Here is a 7,696-nt window from a genome sequence, read left to right on the forward strand (position 1 = left end):
CTGCCGGGCAGCAAGACAGGCTACGGTCAAAGGCCAAACAGGTTCAGATCTGGCAGAGGAGGAGTCATCCCTGCTGACCCGGCTGCAGCGTTCAGCCTCGACACTCAGCCCAAAAACCTCTAACCCTTTGAATATGGCGTTACTACAGAGCAAACACGGCCCTGGCAGCACCAGGACTGACAGAATACCATCGGTCCCATCACACACCCAGCAGGGACCACCAAGGACACCAAATCCTCTGGGATGAGCTGTAGTACAACCCTTCCATGAAGCAAGGTCCTTTAAACCTCAAGGTGTGCCAGGAAGAGGGTGGGAGATACCAGGAGCACCTAATGGCCTCCTGCGCCCACAGGAACCGGAGGACAAACACACCTTGAGCAACATGAAGCCAAATCACACCCTGGAGGCAGCCTCTCCTCTTGCAGTCACGAGGACTCCCTGCTGATCGGGACAAACTGGTGAGCAGTTTAACACCGAACATGTGAGCAGGACATATTGTGCAGGTGCCACTCCCATCAGGACCTCCAAGCCACCACCAAAGTTAGGCTAGCACAAGGGGTATAGACCAAGAACAACGGCAAGAGGATTTACGACCAACATGCCACATCTAGGAGGACAAGCAAGACGCTGGGGAGGAAGAGCTGGGAAGATGATGTTCTTCACTACTCCTGTTACACCAATTCATTTCAAATCATGGCAGGTTTTAATTTAAGAAACCAACAGAAATTGTGCCCTTTAAAAAGGGCACAAAAGTTGGCAACAGCAATGAACCAGAAGATCCCAGGGAAGACTAGCGTAGGGTCAATGCCTTTCTCCGAGCATTAACAGCAGCCAATAAGGGGCACCCAGGGAGGCTGCAGAACATCCCCTTCACCATCTCTTTTGCCCAGCGAGGAAGAAGGGCAAGACTTTGCTGTCTTCAACACATCGCTGAGACCTAAACGAGGCTGACATACCAAGGAGAGATGTCCTTTTTTTCCTCCATCAAAGATGTGTGCCACTCCCTCAGATGCGACGGTCGAGGGGTCTTCCTCTGAGCTCCCTCCTCCGTTATTGCCTCTTAACCGTCTCCCCTGCAGGGTTGCTGGGCTGGCTCTGCCCCAGGCCCTCCATCAGCCCTTCTCACCAAACCCAGAGGGAGACATCCGCTACCCACCCCTGCGCATCGGCCGCAGGAACGCCTGCCCGGTCCCTGCTCAGAGATGACAGGATGGGGACAGCTTCATGTCAATGATTATCTATGATGCTGGGGTCGGGAAGAGTGGAACGGATGGCCAGAAGAGCTCAAAGTGGAAGGATTTCAGATAAAATGTGAGAGGGAATGGACTAGAGGACATCTCTTAGGATGTCTCATGTCTGGAGAGCGTGGCATGGGACAGGATTGAGGAGCTGTGGGTGACATTCTGTAAGCAACTCCACCTCACGCTCACAGCCAGCGCCACCAGCTCAGCTCCAAAACACCACCCTGTACTTTCAGAGAGTAAATTAAATCCTCTCTTCCCAGGATGGAAAGGAAATTTAAAGCTATTTGCTGCCTTTGAGGCCTGAAAGGCAAAATACTGCTGTTGGAGGAAGCCATACAGGGCTGGAGAGGACCGCCTGCCCCCTCGCGTGGCCCTGCAGGGGCTGTGGGGCGGTGGGAACTATCGCAACGCAGGCACAACCACGGGGAAGGAGGTAGGAGGACGCTGCCGAGCCCCTCTCATGTCTCACCCGTTCCCAGCACTGCCCATAATTAGCTGCACAGGGATGGCCACTATTTGCTTGACAAACTACCATCTTTTCCCCTAAATTCTCCCTTAAAGAAAAATTAAAAAATAAAAAAACCAAGGCTTAGCGCCAAGATACAATTAGGGGAAAAAAAACCAACAGCAATCAAGAGCTCAGTACCATTTGGGATGGAGGGAGAGAGAAAGACTCGTCTTTCCCTGAGGTCTGGGGGTAAGGAGAGCGGGGAAAGCAGAGCCCCCAGCCTCCTCCTCCTCTCCTGGGGCTTTAACTTGGCCATCATCCCGGCTGCTGGCAGCGCTGCTGCCGGGCGCTCTTCCTGCAAACGAGGAAACTTCTCAGGGCCCAAGCCCACGCCGCCAAGCTCTGCCGCGGCACCGTCCCACGCCAGACCATGCAGTGCCCTTCCCGCAGCTGCCAGCCACGCTCGGGGCACCGCGAGCAGGACCTCGCGCCCACCGGTGAGATGGAAGGCAGCAGGGCACCGCGGTGCATCCCCAGCGGCTGTCAGGCTCTCTTCAGGATGATTAACCGGCCTTAATGAAAAGCTAAGCCAGTCCTGTGCCTCAGGAAAGCAGCTCACGCTTAATAACCCAGCCAACGAGCTTTGCACTGCTCTGCAGAAAGAAAGAAAGATCGCCAAGGGACAGAGGAAGAGAGAGGAACTCTGGCAACTCCCAACATCTCTGGAGCCGATCCGAGTCGGCCGAGCCAGAGCCGATCCTGCAGTTGGATCAGGGCATGGTCATCAAGCCATCGCAGCCACGCTACAAACGGCATCTGGCAGCGAGGGGAGAAGTGAGGATGGAGGTTCCTCCCAGTGCCAACGCCACCAACGCGCAAGACCTGCTATCTCTCCACGTGCTCGAGCAGCTCCTGCGGCGACAGGAGATCAGAAGGCAGAGGGCAAATCTCAACGTCCTCTCTTCTACTTCAGGAACCACATCTGCAACCCCTCCAGAGAACACCGATCCCAGAGGAGGATCTCAACGCACAGAGCAGAAGCCCAGAGCAACATCCCGGATGAACTGTGTATCAGAGTTTGCACACGCATGCACACACTCCCTCTTTTTCCAACGAGTCCTTGGCTCCACACACAACTCTCAAGTGCGCTCACATTCACTACCAGGTCCTGGAAAAAAACATGCAGGAAGGTTTGGTGCAGCCTGCTGCACTGGAGCCACGTCCCTCCACACTTTACTGACCTGGGGTGAAGTGGGGCCAAGGGCTCACTTGGTCAGTTGGGCTGCCGGGGCCCGCACGGAGCGCGGAGGCTTTGAACAGCAGTGAACCCCCCACCAGCCTCCCAGATCGCTCCAGCTTTTCCCGTTCCTGGATCATCCACCCCTTCTCCAGCTCTGCTCCCGGGTTACGTCAGGTCAAGCAGATGAACGCAAGACTGCATAAAATTTGTTGCTGCATCAGCTGTGGTTTTGTTGCCACGCTGCAGCCAGCAGGCTCTGCTCTCCTCACAGGCTGCTGGGGAGGAAGAAGAAGCGGGGGGAGAAGCCGCCTCAGGTGCTGTTTTAAGACTCAGGGCAACTGAACCAGCATCTCCTCCACGCAATAGGAGGAAGAAGCAATTTATTCTGACAAACGGTGAAAGCCTGCAGCGGGGTTGGCCCTTTCTGTCAAAGCTGGTGTGCCACGCAGAGGCTCACACGCTGGAGCGGAGAGGGAGGGTACCGGCAGTCAAGTGATATACACATCACTCACGGAGGGAGACGATCAGCAACGCAGAAGAACCAGGCTGCAAAAGATATCTGCCTACCCACCTGGGATCCTGGTGGCAGGCAAGCACGATGCGTGCTAGCCAGCCATCATCGCCGCCTGTCCTCTGCACCCGGGGCTGCCAGTGAGCAGCGGGGACTCAACACGGCACTGGGACACACGCCGCGGCACCGCTCAGCATACCCCTCTCTAGGCATGTCTCAACACTTCAGCCTCGAAAGGGGTCGAACGTTCGGGCCTCTGGGATAAGACACAGCGTTAAGGAGCATTCAACAACGTGGCACAAGGGGAAGGTTCATATTTGAATCTTGAGGTTGCAAGTGAAGTTCAAGTTGGCTGTGGAGTGTTTGCAGTTCAGGAGATCAGGAAATAAAAGCTCTTACCTTGTAGGGGACGTGTAACAAGAAGGATCTGGGATGTCTGCATTACCAAGAGAGATACGGCTGTCTCCTCCTCAGCTTCCACCACCTGCCTGGCCACTAGATTCCCTCTTTCCACAAAGCATCTGGGAAGGTCTGGACAGAACTGGGAATAACTCTCCCACTGCAGCCTAAGAAACAGCGCCAGCACTTGAAAGAACTAACACTTCCCGCCTGTGCACGCTTCTGCGCATGGATCTGTGCAGCCCTGTGCCCGTGGTAGACAGCGGTGCTTTGAAGAGCCTTGGATTCTCCTCCAACAACAACCAAGGCAGTAACCAACACACTGCCAAACCACGGATCCTGCCCGACCACTAAGTCTAAGACGGGTCCTGAAATGAAACATGAATTTCTCAAGTCCTGGCAATGATGCTTCACCTTCCTCTGAATTATTCCTACTCGCTAGTGTAACGATTTCTAAACTTTTGGGTCAAACCAGACCTGCTCCTTGCAAACAGCGATACCCGAGTGTGGGAGCGCACACTTGCCTGCATCCCAGAAAGAGAAAGCAGCTGGAGCCGCATCCGAGCGCTGCCAACGGGAAGATGAAAGACTCTCAGACACTTCTCTTGTTCCGCTGACACTGTCTTTATGGGCTCTTCTCCCCGCTCTCTGCTACGGATATAGCTCCTCTAACTGCCGATTTTCCACAGGTGGTGAAGTTCCAGCTGCTCCTGGGAGCCTTTTCCAACTTTATTTATTCTATTTAAATAACAGGGGCATATGGTTTATTACAGCTATTAAAAGGGTTTGTGTATGCATGTGGGGGGAATCTTAAGAGAACGAAACGTGCAGCTGAGCCTGAGATTCGGAGAGCTACCAGGACCTCTGAGCGCCCAGACACTCCGCACCAGCGCCCGGCCGCAGAGGAGCGGAGAACCACCTCTGTCTGCAAACATCAGACCAAGGAATGTGAATGAGTTCTGAGCTCCTCACCTACATCACGCTAGGTCCTTCAGTGCTAGTGAGTTTTATACCAGCCCAGGAGACCATCAGGACTCCTGTTCCCTTTCCAGAACAGCTGCCTCTGAACAGAATGAAGGTCCAATCTCCAGGACACAGCCAGAGCCAGACATCAGGTTAAACAGGATCTAACCAGGCTCTGAAGCAGCTATACACGGTCCGGGGGAGCGGAGTATTCGTGCCCAATCAAGCTGTGGCTGCTCCCTCTACGACCAGGGGAGCCCCGGCTAAGGCCAGACTCGGCACGGCCGGCACTGCCTGCATGCAAGGACCAAGGCGGGCAGGGAGCTCCGTGTCCCCTGCCACCTAGGAAGTCCCTCAGGGGTAGGTGCAACGGGGCTTATAAAGAGGGTCTCCATCATCCCGATTTCACTAATACATGACAGCAGGCTCTGTGCGTGAGTTGGGTTAGCCCAGCTGGAAAAAAAGATATCCTGCAACCCAGCTTCTCTTGGGGTAGGAAAGGATCCCAAGAGGGAAAGCTGTCCCAGAAACCTGCTGATGTGTCCCCCACCCCAGCTGCAGAAGCAGCAGCCGTGGTACCACTGGAGGAGCTCGGAGACCTGGGCATGGCCATCCTTCAAATAAACCTTGATCACCTCTCTCCAGGTCCCATTTGAAACAGGCCCTGGAGAAGCGGAGCACAGGCTGCTCTCTGGAGGAGGATCTGAGCACGGAGGCACAGAAAGATAAGGAGCCCTTCAGCGCTACAAACCTGAGAGCGTGGGAAGGAAAGAAAGCACTGACGGGACTGATTTCTACCGTTACGTTTTACAAGAAAGACTTACCCACTCTCAGCAGGGAGAGGCAAGGAAAGGAGAAAGAAACCAAACTCATTAAGCTGCTCCCTCATCTGAGGAGCTGGGACAGCTTCAGTGAGGAGGGTGGACTCTTGGGACCAAAGGATGCTTGCTTCCCCCCACTTAGCTACCCACACCTGAGGTACGTGTGAACAATCGCTTCAAAAGCAACCCCTGCGGAGGAAAGAAAGGTGGATGAAGAGGAAGCTCTACTTGTTTTCGTTTCTCTGTCTTTAAGCCAATTAAAGAATGTCTTTTTAAGCGAGGGTCTGCGGTCTACCTCCAAAGAGCCCGCGCTCCCTGGAGAACAGAGCACGGCAAGGGTGAGGTGGCCATCTGGAGTCAGAGCCCTGCAGTCCCTCGGCACCGCAGGGACCGTGCTTCTCCTCTGCAAAAATCCCAGCTACTCTAAATCCCCAGAATCTCACTGGTTTTTAACATGCTTCTGCAGCGATGCCTTTCCCCTTTGCACCTTGGTTTTCTCTCCGGTAGGTCACACAAAAAGCAAGTCTTGTTGACATCAGGCAGACCCATCCTCGCGTCTTTCAACACTTGCCCAGGGTTTTAAGAACCCAACGTGGGAAACGCCTTTGAAGCTTCACAGCCAGCCAAGAAGGGGCTAAGACGAAGGCATGGTCTCTACTTTTATTCTGCTCTCGTAATACTCGGCCTCAGTGCAGGGTGGTCAAGCTCCCGCGTGGTGGGGAGGGGGCTACAAACACAGGCGGAGCACACATCCGAGGAGACGGTAGAGGCAGCTGGGAAACACGTCTGCCAGGACAAAGGGCTCCTGGTGTGGAGCTGTGCAGACAGATCCCTCGTATGAATCAAATGGGGAAGACTTTGGCCTTCACGCACCGCTCAGGGCTATTTTCCACCATTCTTCCCAGCACAGCCTGCAGAAGATACAGACATTTCTGCATCAGAAAACAACGGCACCTGCGTGGCCAGGGTAGTTTGCAAGTACAGATCCATTTGCCCGGATGAAGGCCGCCTTCTATTACCTTTAAGAACACAGAACAACTTTAGATGTCACACACCCAAACAACAGCAACTTACGCTACCATCCCTCACACCACTTCGCACCCCTTTCCAGCACACCAGGTGCTGGTACTGGACGCTGGGCTGGGAGAAGAATTTTCCTGTTTCCCCGGACTGGAAAGATGCAGGACTAAGGCTAAACATGGTATGGGCCCGTAACTGGAAAGAGCCAGGAAAACCTGATGGGACTGTAAACCAGGCACACTCAGGACTCACCTCACTCCCAGTACAACTTCCCACTCATGTGGGGAGGCTGAAAGAGGAGATTTACTGGTGGCCGCCAACCCAAATTACTGCTCAGCTAAGATTTATGCTGCAATTTGTAAGTGCCATTAAAATAAAATTGCAAGGGCGGTGGGGGAAGAGAAAAAGAGAGAACGAAAGAGAAGGGAGGGAGGGGAAGCAGATCAGGAGCGAAACCCAAAGCTGTCTGCTCCCATCTCTCACAGCTCCATTGAATAAATCACCCTGCATTTCCAGCTGCGCGCTCCAGCCTTCAGTTCCCGCAATGCTAATGCCTGGGCTCACTTCACGGGGGGGGCACACGCCGGGTACGCTTAATAGAAATCTGTCCGTCTCCACAGCAGCTGAAGCGTCAGGCTCAATAAATCCAGCAGGCAGAGAACGGCACAAAAGGTCCAGGGCATCGGCAGGCTGCTGGCTGCTCCCGGAACTTCCACACTGCAGCCACCCAGGCTCCAGAGGACAGGAGAAGGGACGCCACCACCCCAAATGTCACCTCCTGCCTTCTACCTTCTCATTTCAGCACGAGTTGAACACCATTCCTACCTGCCGAGGTCAGAGGTGAGCTAAATTACTACCTGTATCTCCAGGAGCTCGCCGGATCTGCCGGAAAAAGGCTGGATCACAGAATCCCAGACTGGTGGGGGTGGGAAGGGCCCTCTGGAGCTCCCCCATCCCACCCCTGCCAGAGCAGGGGCACCTCCAGCAGTGGCACAGGACGGCGTCCAGGCGGGTTTGGGATGGCTCCAGAGGGGGAGACTCCACCACCTC

The sequence above is a fragment of the Charadrius vociferus genome, unplaced genomic scaffold (assembly GCF_000708025.1).
Source record: "Charadrius vociferus isolate BGI_N301 unplaced genomic scaffold, ASM70802v2 scaffold619, whole genome shotgun sequence".
NCBI lineage: Eukaryota > Metazoa > Chordata > Aves > Charadriiformes > Charadriidae > Charadrius > Charadrius vociferus.